The 12,939-nt window shown below is 48.4% G+C and overlaps 1 protein-coding gene across 2 annotated transcripts in view; it reads left to right on the top strand.

Moving 5' to 3' along the window:
- The window catches only part of DIDO1 (death inducer-obliterator 1), a 1,822,440-nt gene that overhangs the window by 64,042 nt on the left and 1,745,459 nt on the right, over positions 1-12,939 (top strand). The gene's annotated exons all lie outside the window — the stretch shown is intronic.

A 12,939-nucleotide genomic window follows, 5' to 3' on the forward strand; every position in this document is an offset into this window, starting at 1 on the left:
TCTATATTCCAGATCCCGAGCAGGGTTTGCCACTACTGTACTGCAAGGGATCCTAAACGCACCATAATCTACTTTTATCCTCCTCCCCTAGTTGGCTATGGTATTCTACCCAGTTGTTATGACTGCAGATGCATCCATGAAGGACATAGTACAGTTTTGTACCTACCATAAATGTAGATGTCCGAACTGGATAGCATCTGCAGTCAGGATTACCCTCCTCCTTCCCTCTGTGGTACTCCTAGGGTGTTTATCCTCCTAATAGCTAGCTGGTGGGGGGGAGTCTTTTATGGTGTATTTGTTTGTATATATGTACATACATGCTTATTTTGTGTTTACATCTATCTTTTTGGAAACATTGGCATCTATCCAAATTTTAGCCTTCAAGAGGGCTACTGGCATCTGGGGCAAGAAACACTGAGGAAAATGGCGTCGGCTGATGCTTTTATACCCGAAGACCAACAGAGATGACGTCGGGTGAAGTGCGACATCAGCCGAAGCCGGACCCGGACTTTGGAATCCGGCCGACTGAAGGGCTGCCTGACGACAGGACAACCCAGTTGTTATGACTGCAGATGCTATCCAGTTCGGACATCTACATTTATGGTAGGTACAAAACTGTACTTTATCAGGAGACATGCTTGGCTTTGTGAGCAGAATTTACCTGAACAAGTTAAGGCTAAATTGCTAGATGCCCCTGTTCAGCATGATGTCTTATTTGGATCTAAGGCTGAGGAGGTTATTAAAAAGATGGAAGAAAAAGTCAAGTCTATGCAGACTGTAAAAGATTTTTTGCAAGTGCAGCCTCCTAGATTTTCCAGAAATTGGCCCTCCAAAAATTGGTCTTTTCCCACTTCTGACAGGCCTCAAAGGGGAAGATATAGACGTTCCAGAGGTCGGGCGCAGGCTCAGGCCTCTTGCAGATCTCGACAGTGGACTGCTTCTTCACCTAGAAGGGGAGAAGACGGACCTCAAACCCAAAGAAAGCAGACCCAATGACTCCCTCTGTTGGGCTTCAGGTCCTCCTTCCTGGATGCCCCTCTCGGAGGAAAACTTTCTCTTTTTTACCAAAATTGGACTCTCATTACCCGGGACAAATGGGTGTTAGACGTGATTTTGAAAGGCTACAGATTCCACTTTCACACTCTGCCAAGGCCTTCCGGCTGGCCAGATCTGCCAAAACATCAGTGGACAGAGGCCTTAAATCAAGTGGACGCTTTATTAGCCTTAAGAGCCATAGAACCTGTTCCACCTCTAGAGGTGGGGAAAGGTTTTTACTCAAGACTTTTTCTGGTCCCAAGAAAACAAAACTCCTGGAGACCTATTCTGGACCTCTCAATATTAAACACCTTTTTGGAAATTCCAAAATTCAAGATGCTTACACTTCAACAACTTCTTCCAGTGCTCTCACAAGATGCTTGGATGGTAACATTGGACTTAAAAGAGGCTTACATACATGTCCCCATAAGGCAACAATGCAGAAAGTACCTGAAATTCAAGGCAGACTCGAGACACTTCCAATTCTCTGTACTGCCATTTGGCTTATCTACTGCGCCCAGAGTTTTTACCAAATGCCTGGCTCCAGTAGTAGCTTACTGCAGACTTCAGGAGATTAAGATTTACCCCTATCTGGACGACTGTCTAATTCAGGAAGACAGCAAAGACCTTTTACTTCAACACCTGCATTTTGTTCAAAGTCTTTTCCTACTACTGGGATTCTCAGTGAACACAAAAAAAGTCACATTTGATTCCTTCTCAATGAATGACCTTTTTGGGAGCTCTTCTAGACACAAGTTTACAGATGGCCTTCCTTACTCCAGAAAAACAGTTACAGCTGGCTTCAATCTTCAAGACCTTGGTAACATTGACTCAGCTCACTGCAAGGAAATTCCTGCAGGCTTTGGGCTACATGGCCTCTTGCATCCTGTTGATTCCAAATGCGGAAACTTCAATGGTACCTAAAGAGTATATGGTCTCAGCATTGCCACAGTCTGGATACAATGATTCCACTGATTCCCTGCCTTCAGAAGGAATTCCTTTGGTGGTCCAGGGCGTGTGTTTTGAACGAAGGGAAGCCCTTTCGTCTTCCTCAACCTACTCCGATCATAACCACGGACGCCTCTGATTATGCTTGAGGAGCTCATTTTCTAGACAAATGCCAACAGGGTTCTTGGACAAACACCTTCTATGGCACATCAACTTGAAAGAAATGTTAGCAGTCCAAAATGCTCTTCTAGCCTTCCAGACTCTTTTGAAGCCAGGACCTCTGCTAATTCGAACAGACAATACCACAGTCATGTGGTACATAAACAAGCAAGGGGGCTCTCACTCTTACCCCCTTTTCAGACTTGCCATGACTTTATGGGACACAGCCCTAAATTTGAATCTGGATCTTCAGGCACAGTTCATTCCAGGAAATCAGAATCTCTTAGCAGACAGCCTAAGCAGAAACATGTTGGATCCTCACGAATGGATGTTGGACCCCAACTTATTTAGCAAGATGACTGCAGTTTGGGGCTGTCCTCGGATAGATGTTTGTTTCCCATCTCAACCATCAGTTGCCTCTCTTTTGCACCAGGTCCTTCCACAAGACAGCTTGGAAAGTGGATGCCCTGTCCTTCAGCTGGAGGAATCTTTTGGGATATGCCTTTCCTCCTCTTCCTCTTGTGCCTCGGGTATTGCTAAAGATAAAGCTGGACAAACCCAGACTGATCATTTTTGATAGCTCCAAATTGGCCTCATCAGTTTTGGTACCCAACTCTACTGCACCTTTGCTTGGAACCCCCTTGGAGTCTTCCTCTGACCCATTCTCTACTGTCCCAGCATCAGGGTCAGGTATTTCACTCTCAAATCAAGACTCTCTGCCTGGCAGCTTGGCTCATCAAAGGCAATTGATTCCATCTTCTCTTCCTAAACAAGTTTTGGATATTCTCTTGGAAGCTAGACGTCCTAGTACAAGGAAATCTTATGCTTCTAAATGGAAAAGATTTTGTATTTGGATGCAGGATCGTGGCTCTGATCCTTTCATACCTGATATTCCCTCTATTTTACTTTATCTCTCAGACCTTTTGATTAAAGGTCTTTCCCTTTCTTCCATTAAAATTCATGCTTCTGCTATTTCGGCTCATTTCAATTGTGATCCTCCCATTTTTTCCCACCAGCTGGTTAGACAATTTCTGAGAGGAGCTAAGAATTTAAGACCTTCTAGATCTCCTCCTGTCCCTCCTTGGGATCTCAACTATGTCTTGGAAACGCTTACTTTGCCTCCTTTTGAGCCTACTGCCTCTAAGGATATTAAGTTCTTCTCCTGGAAGACAGCTATCTTGTTGGCCTTGACTTCTGCCAGAAGGGTGTCTGAGTTACAAGCCCTCATGGCCGTGGAACCATACCTCATCTTCCATCAGGACAGAGTTTCCTTGAGGACCAATCCTACTTTTATGCCTAAGGTAGTTTCTAGAGTGGCTCTTAATCAGACTATTCACCTTCCTACCTTTTTCCCAAAACAAGGGGGAAATGATTTTGCATTCATTGGACGTACACAGGCAACTACGTTTTTACCTGGACAAAACTAAAGATTTCAGAAAATCAGATCAATTGCTTATCTCATTTGCTTCCAGTTCTCTAGGTAAAGCTATTTCTAAGCAGACAATTTCCAAATGGATTGCTCATGGAATAAGATATTGTTACTCTCTTTATGGAAAACAGATTCCAGGTACCGTCAGGACTCATTCTACTAGAGCAGCTGCCACTTCAGCAGCCTTTCTCAGAGGAGTTCCTACCAAGGACATTCTGGAGGCTGCCACTTGGAGCTCTGTGCATACCTTTTCCAAGCACTATAACCTCCCTTTGTACTCTAAGTCTAGGGCAGGCTTTGCCTCTGCTGTTTTGCAGGGTCTTCTTCTTCATAACCTCCTCCCGTGTTCTCAGCTTTGGGATTCTACCCTACAGTTATGACTGCAGCAGTGAAACACGAAGATCATAGTACAGTTGTGTATGCCTACCATAAATGTAGATGTTCGAGTGTCTTCATTGTTGCAGTCGGTGTTTCCCTCCCTCCAGACCCCTCTTGTTTCTTTTTGCTTACTGTGTTTCCTTTTCCACTACCTTTCTGGTGTATTTGTGTTTCCCTTGGGACACCTTTTGGTTTTATGGGGGCTTCTGACATCAGGGGCAAGAAAGGCTGGAGAAGATGGCGTCGGCTGTCAGCTTTATACCCATGCGTTCTGAGGTCAGGGTGCTTGCTGATACAGCCGACGCCGGACCCAGACTTTGATATTCTGTCCGACCTCGGGCTGCCTGCCGGCAGGAGTACCCTACAGTTATGACTGCAACAGTGAAGACACTCTTAACATCTACATTTATGGTAGGTATACACAACTGTACTATCTCCGTCGAGGTCATCGATGTGGCATTCCAGGCCTGCCTCTGTGGCCTCGTCGAGATCCACCTACAGCCTGACCTGATGCAGACTTGGACCGGATGATGAGGTTCATCCAGGCCCTGCTGCAGATGGGAGTGCTCTTGCCTCCCCCCCCCCCCTTTGGGGGGGGAGCTCTACACCCTTTTTTGCTCCGATAGCTCCTTCTCCGACCTGCTTCCCGGGTTCGGAGCGCTTGGAGTCAGGCAGTGTTGGAGCTGGGGGTGGGTCGGCGCCGACAGTACTGGGTACTTAGGATCTGACCCTGCCCTCGAGTCTGTCTGCTCCATCTTCTGATCCGACCCCTCGGATCAGACCCTACCCTCGAGTCTGTCGGCTCCATTGTCTGATCCGACCCCTCGGATCAGACTGTCTCGGCGCCGGTTCCGATCCCTTCATCGGATCCGAGTGGGAGTCGGCTTTCGGAGCCCAGGGAGAGCGGCTACCCCTCGGCCTTCGATGTAGTGGAGAGGGCTCTGTCGAGAGCATCCGGACCCCTGGCCATTGTCTCGGCTCCACCCTGAACTCCCTCTCTGCTGGGTCAGGCTTCCATCACCCGGCCACAGGGACAGCCTGCTTCGATGTCCCAGGTTGTTGCATTGGAACAGGATATTGCTGGTGAGACCTCCTCGGACAGCCCCCCTGAGGAAGTGCCTCATAAGTGTAAGAGGAGGCACGTGGACTCCCCAGAGTCCTTAACAGAGGACACTGACTTTGATGAAGGGGAAGGCTCCCCAAGGTCACCCCCTGAGGATGTCTCCTTTGGAGACATCATGGAAATGCTCAGGATCAGGAGGGGGTGGTCTGCCCCCAAGGCTTCTTCCAACGAGTCCGTATTTCTGGAGGCATTCGAAGCAGGCCCGTCTACCTCTTGGGTGTCCCCTCTGGCCGACCCCCTGTGGACCTTATTACCACCATGGCATGGAAGGAGCCGGACAGGATTTTGAGCCCCCCCCCCCCCGCAGACCGGTCCCACTGGAGCAAGGGTCCCCCCATAGATGCCATGTTGATGGCGGCAGCCACTAAGAGGGAACTAGCTCAGGAGAGCTCCTCTGTCCATCCACCGAGCAAGGAGTCCTGCTCGATGGATCGCCTTGGGAAGCAGGTATTTAGTTCAGCGACCTTCTCAGTAAGGTCCCTGAACTACATGGCACATGTCATCAGGATGCAGCGAGATTTTTTTTAAAGAATACGCTGCCCCCCCCCCCCCCCCCGAGTCCATGTCGGCGGAGGACAAGCAGTTGTACTCCACTCGTATGGCCACTCTTAAGATCTATTTCCAGTACCTCTGTGCGGCTGTTGTCCCACGCCACTGAGGGAGCCGCTAGAGCTAGCGGAGCGTGCCTAGTTATGGGACGCCAGGCCTGGCTCCGACATTGTGACTTCCAGGAGCCCTTTAAGGCGTCCTTTGCAAATGCCCCCTTTGATGGTTCTGCCTTTATTGGCAAGACCGTTCGCGAGATACTTGTCCAGAGCGAGAAGGACGGGAAGACGTTGTCTGCCAGAGTCCACTTTTCTGCTCCCCAGAGGTCCTTCTCCAAGAACCAAAAGGGACAGAAGATGTGGTTCCGGAAATCGCAACATTCCCAACCTGCTCCGGACAACCAGTCCTTCCGTGGCAGAGGAGGACACGGAGGATGCCTCCCTAGAGGCAGAGGGGCCCCGAGAAAATTTGGGTTCAGAGAATCTTTCTCTGATCGGCCCACGCAACAGCCCTGAAGGGTTACCCGACCTGCTCCACTTTGGAGGCAGTCTGCGGGCGCTTCTCGAGGCATCTGGTGGCATGGGAGTCCATCACGTCAGACCGCTGAGTGCTTTGGATCATATCCAGAGGTTACAAAATCCCAATGCAACATGTCCCCAGACTCGGGAACCTCCCTGATGTACCACCCGGTCAGAGGGAGGCTGCAGCCGCAGAAATCCAGCAGCTGCTAGAAAAGAGCCATCCAACCCGTCCCCCCAGACCAGCTCGGATTAGGGTTTTACACCAGGTTCTTTCTGGTGCCAAAAAAGACTGGGGACTTGAGACCAATTCTAGACCTTTCCGTCTTGAACCTGTCGGTAACCAAGGAAAAATTCCGAATGGTCACTCTTCAGTCCATTCTCCCCCTCTTGCGGGAGAACTACTGGATGTGCTCTGTAGACCTCAACGATGCGTACTACCACATTTTAATGGACAGATGGTCCAGGAGCTTTCTCCGCTTCCGGCTGGGAGCCAGCCACTATCAGTTCAGTGTCCTTCCCTTTGGCCTCACCACAGCCCCCAGGGTGTTCACCAAAGTTTTAGCAGTGATAGCGGCCCACCTGAGACTCCAGGGAATGCAGGTCTTCCCATACCTGGACGACTGGCTCCTGACCGCCCCAACAAGGCATCTACTCTGTTCAGCCAGAGACTTTTTTTCTCGGCCTAGCCCCCCAGTTAGGCATCACGATCAATACGGACAAATCCTCCCTTGCTCCGACACAAGTGATACAGTTTATAGGGGCCAGATTGGATATGAGAAGTCTGCGGGCCTACCTCACTTCGGAATGACTACAGAATCTGAGACTTCATGTGCGGGATATCCTCCAATCAGAAGCTCCACCGGCGGAATTGGTCCTGAGGGCGCTGGGCTCCATGGCAGCGGCAATAACGCTTCTTCCATGCGCTCGTCTAAATATGAGGGTACTACAGTGGACCCTCCAAGTACAATGGTCCTTTCAGCTTCTTCCTCTCAATCACCCTATCTCTATCAGCAAGGCTTGCAGGAGGGCCCTGTTATGGTGGCTCCAGTCCCCAGACCTCCATACAGGCCGACCCTTCTGCGCTCCACCTCCTGTCGTCACGGTGACCACGGATGCTTCTCGCCTCCAGGTGGGGGGGGCATTGCTCAGGCAGAACAGTCCAAGGCACGTGGAACGACAAAGAGACCTCCCTGCATATCAGTGTTCTGGAGATGAGGGCGGTGCTGTTAGCTTTGCAAGCACTTCAGAACCTTCTCCCCGTAGGAACTATTGTGATAGACTGACAACATGTCAGTTGTCTGGTACATCAACAAACAGGGGGGAACCAGGTCTTACCCTCTCTGCCGAGAGGCCATGAGGGTGTGGGAATGGGCGATCTCCACCATCCGCTTTCGGATCGCAGCGCACATTCCGGGATGGGCCAACATTCTGGCGGACAAATTCAGCCGCACCATTGTTTCCCCTTACGAGTGGTCTCTCAACTCCCGAGTAGCGAAGCGGATATTTGAAAAATGGGGGCAAACCTGCTGCGATCTCTTTGCCTCTCCCTCAAATACGAAATGAGACGGCTTCTTCGCTCTGATTCCCCCACCAGGGGAAGCCCCGAGAGACGCTCTAGTGCATGCTTGCCCGCCCAGTCTACTTTATGCCTGCCTATCCTCTACCCCTGATGCTAAAGCTCTTAGAGAAAACCTCTCAGTTGGGGAGCAGAATGATCCTCATTGCTCCATTCTGGCGTCGGCAAACTTGGTTTCCTTACCTGTGGTCTCACTTGGTGAATCTTCCCTGGATTCTGGATCCCAGCCCGGATCTAATATCCCATCCATCAGGCTTACCGACCTCGAATTTGGACAACCTGAAGCTGACAGCTTGGCTGCTCCAGTTCCACTTTTAATCAGGACTCCCGGCATCTCTTCACCAGTCAAAGCCATCTTGGTGGCAGCGCATAAACCTTCCACCAGGAAAGTTTACCGCAGTAAATGGAGGCGCTTTTCCATCTGGGCGGAACATCCATAATTTGGACCCCTTCACTGCTCCATTAATGTCCGTGTTGGACTTCCTCACCGGACTTTTTCAGCCAGGGGCTAGCTGTTCGACAGTCAAGGTACAATTGGCAGCCATCTCCCATTACCATGTGAGACATGAGACTGGTCCTTTTATGTCAGCTAAACTATGTAAAACCTTCCTCAAGGGTACCTTTCTGCTCAGGCCCCCTATCAAAGAAGCCGTACCCCCCCCTTGGGATCTATCACTAGTTCAAGCCTTGACTGCTTCTCCTTTTGAACCAGCTGCCTTGGCCGAACTTAAATATCTGTCTTGGAAAACAGCATTCCTGGTAGCCAGCACTTCAGCGAAAAGAGTTTCGGAACTTCAAGCTCTTTCCGTGAAACCCCCTTGGTTTTTCATCAGGATAGTGTACTTCAGGACCAATCCCTCCTTCCTACCCAAGGTGGCCTCAGAAACCAATATCAGTTAGTCCATCAACCTACCAATATCAGTTAGTCCATCAACCTACCAGTTTTCTTTCCTAATTATCGGAATAAAGGAGAGTACAAGCTGCATTCTTTAGATGTGCACAGGCAGCTGCATTTCTATATTCATAGGACTGCTGGTCACAGACAATCCAATCAGCTGTTCATTTCCTTTGCCAAATTCAGTTTGGGTAAAGCCGTTTCGAAGGTCACCTTATCACGCTGGATTTCCCAATGTATTCTTCTAGCTTATGAAGCTTCTGGGAGGCCCTCACCTCCGGGAGTCCGTGCACATTCCACTCGCTCCAGATCTACTCCGGCTGCCTTTAGATCTAGAGTTCCCTTGGATGATATTTGCTCGGCAGCCACTTGGGCCTCATCTCATACCTTTATCAACCACTACAAACTGGATGTCATTTCCAGAGGGAGAGCATCCTTTGGCTCCGCAGTGCTCCAGAACATCCTTCCATGATGGCCGCCCAAGATTCAGGTAGCTGGGGACTCTATCCCAAAGGTTGCTGGCAAATGAAGTCCCCTACTCCAGATTAAGAAGTTATGTACTCACCATAATGTTCCATCTGAGTAGATGGCTTCATTTGTCTGCAACCCCCCCCTCCTTCCCCCTGGCCTTCAGAAGAGTTAGTTTTGTTTGTATTATCCTGCTTTTTCCTGTTGGGATACCTTTCCAGGTATATGTAGGATGGCAAACTTTATCTGAGGTCATTTGGGGTTGGCAGGGGTTTATGGGTGAGGGGAGGAGCTAGGAGCTCGGATCCATAGCTGTATAATAAGTTGCCGTCTCGGATCCGATATCGGATCTAAGACCCAAAGGTTGCAGACAAATGAAGCCGCCTACTCAGGTGGAACGTTATGGTGAGTACGTAACTTCTTATTTATTGGCCATTTGGGAAGCTCTTCCATCTCTTTCAACCTTCTGATTCAAAAGCCTGTGTGCTCTTCCATCTCTTTCAACCGTCTGATTCAAAAGCCTGTGTTTGTGCTGTTTCCTGCCTTTCCTGTTACTAGTCTAGTCAAGGTACAGATTTGCTGTATCCAGGACTCTTTGTAAGCTTCTGAGCCCCCCCCCCTCCCCCCAAGCCTTTCTGTGTTGGAGGGAAGCCTTCTAGCTTATCTACCACGGTAAGAGTGGGTTTTGGCCCATAAATTGTAGTTTATTGGCCGTTTTAGGCAGTTTTCCATCTCTTTCAACTTGCTGGCTTAAAAGCCTGTGTTTGCGCTTGTTCCCCACCTTTTCTGTAACTAGTCTAGTCCAGGTACAGATTTGCTGTATCTAGGACTCTTTGTAAGCTTCTGAGCCTCCCAAGCCTTTCTGTGTTGGAGGGAGGCCTTCTAGCTTTATCAACGGGAGTGTTGAGCATTAGGTAGCCTATCTACCACAAGAGGAGTGGTTCCTGGCCCAGAAATTATAGTTTATTGGCTGTTTGGGCAGTTTTTTCCCCATCTCTCTCAACTTTCTGGTTTTAAAGCCCGTGTTTGTGCTTGATCCCCACCTTTCTCTTAACTAGTCTAGTCCAGGTACAGGTTTGCTGCATCAAGGACTGTTTGTAAGCTTCTGAGCCCCACAAGCCTTTGTGTTGGTGGTTATTGGCCCATGAATTGTAGTTTATTGACCATTTGGGAAGTTGTCCATCTTTTTCAACTTTCTGGTTTAAAAGACCACATCTGCACTTGTTTCCAATCTTTCCTGTAACTAAAACCACTGGAAAGTACTAGAAAGCCTTAAACTGATATAAGCCTTCTAGCTTAAAAGAGAGACTTTGGAGTGATTTGAGTATCAGTTTTCTGTATTTTCTTGCTGTACTTAACTGTTTTCTGCCTAAACACTGATTTTCCAGCACTTATTGTGATTTTAAAAGCTTGTTTTTTTTTTCACACATTGTACTTAATTGATTGCTTGCACTTTTAAAAAGTTGTTTTTTGTTTAAATTAACTGTTGTAGGCTACACACTAAAGTGCGATAGCCTTTTCTGGTCGCCTGTAGTCGTTTAAAGCTGTTTTAAGTGTACTTTTTACTGTTTTTGCCTTATCTTTTCAGAAAAATAAATACTTTTTTTGTTTCCCACCTTTCTAAGCTAGTATAGTCCAGTTTTCAGGCTAGTGCGGAATTCAGGGCTGTTACAAGTTTCTGAGTTGCCCATACCTTACTTGGATAGAGGGAAGTTTCTCTGTTCACCTGTGAGAGAAGGGTGACTTGGAGCAGCCATCTGTCCCGGGGGGAGTGGTTCCAGCCCAGAAGTTAGTAGTTTAAAAACCGCGTTGCACAGTTTTGTGCACCGGGCAGCACCGGTTAGCTAGGGTTAAATTATTCCCAGCTCCACTAAGTCTCCTCTTCAATATTTCACTTGAAACTAATCTAACTCTCAACCTAAGCACTCAAAAAGCATCCTACAGTCCAGCACTTGCTCAGACCTAATAGCAAGCACTAATATACCCCGACACTTGACTACCCAGCAGGGCAAGGCTCTTTATCCACCCCTCACCAACCAAGCGACTAAGCAGCTCACCCTGTTAATCAGGCATGACCAAAGGGCAACTTCAGGTGTACTCTCCAGTCCAGCTGGTGAATCTGGGTATCCAGAGGCAATGTTAAACTGCCTCATGTACACATACAGCCCTCTCCTCCTACTACAAAACACTAACATGTGAGAGATGCAATTATACAGACATACTGGAGACTAAGGAATCTCCACCCAAGACTGGAACAGACAGTCATGAGGAGAAGGTTAACACTTGTACTACACTTCCAGTCTCACACAGACCTACTAAACCAGCACTGGCAAAGAATGCACATAAACACACACAGTCATACTTGGAGGCTCTAAATAAAAACCTACAAAAGCATCAGAGCTCCAAAGCAGACACCCACAAAACCTGCACCTCCCATCACAACACACAAAACACAAAATCAATGTGCCGCACAATCACAGCCCTTAAGGCGAAATAACTTGACTAACACACTAGTAATAGGTGACTCAATAGTCAGGCACTCTGATGCCCCAATCACTAGGCTCGACAAGAAGGTTACTGTTGGCTGCCTGTTGGTAGTCTGCCACATAACACAAGCACTCGGGTCACTCCAGAACAAGTACAAATATGACTCTGTCATTGTTCATGTTGGTGTGAATGACCTGAGCTGTACCTCCCTGGACTACATGAAAAAAGACATGGAAGAGCTCTCTGATCATGTAGCCCAGGTGGGTATGACCCTGACCCTGAGTAGCATCCTGCCTTCACCAAGAATGATACCTCAAAATAAAGAAAAAATGATCAATGTCAACAATTGGCTGAGCTTCTGGTGTCATTCAAAGAGGATCCAAGTGTCTGTCAGCCTGGGATGACATGCTCGACAAGCCGCGCTGCTTCGCAAGAGACTGCTTGCACCTGTCACCCTTTGGCTTTCGAATACTGGCCAAGGATTTTGCTGCCCCCATAGTGACTGTTAGGCAAGGCTCAAAATTCAAACCCACTTCGTAAACGGCACAAGTAAAAAAAAATGAGGGTTATGCTACTCAATGCCAAGAGTTTAAATCTCAAAATGCATGCGCTCAAAGCACTCCTAAGTATGGAGAACGTCGACATCTGTGCAGTAACTGAAACCTGGTTCAAGGCTCCAGAGCGCACTGCAGCACTACTGGGCTACAACTAGTAATGCACATTTCGGCCACAGAACACCGACCGTAACACAAAAGGAGGGGGTGTATCCATAGTCATCAAGGATACCCACACCTCCAGGTTAGTGGCGCAGCATGATACCTCTGAGATCATCCATGTGCAACTAACATCGGGCAAATCTGCAGTGCAAATTGTGGCCTGCTACAGATCACCCTCCATGACCCAGGACCGCCACTCCATGTTTTCCAGTGTATCCAGAAAGGCAAAGGTCCTACCGAACACCCTAATCTTGGGAGATTTCAGTTACCCTACCATTAACTGAGAAAACTACTTTTGAGTAGAAGCTCCAAGGCTCAGCACTTCCTGGAATTTATCAACTCAAATACCCTGGATCAGCTGGTGAGCTCACCTACCAGAGGCCACAACATATTGGACCTGGTCATCACCAACATGGGTGTCAGGTGCTCTGTACCCAGAGGTCAACCTGTCACTGGTTAGATCAGACCATAAACTAATCATCCTGGATGTCCACACCCCACCACCACCACCACCAACCAAGGAAACCACAGTGAAAAACTTTTTTAAAGCAAACTTCGTCTGCCTTAAGGCAGAGGTGGCAAGTTTCACAGCCCCCACACTAAAGGATAACCCTGCCCAAGATGTAGAATCCTTTACAGTTGCACTCTATGAGCACCT

The sequence above is a fragment of the Protopterus annectens genome, chromosome 12.part0 (genome assembly GCF_019279795.1).
Source record: "Protopterus annectens isolate FY-2018-M chromosome 12.part0, PAN1.0, whole genome shotgun sequence".
Taxonomy (NCBI): domain Eukaryota; kingdom Metazoa; phylum Chordata; order Ceratodontiformes; family Protopteridae; genus Protopterus; species Protopterus annectens.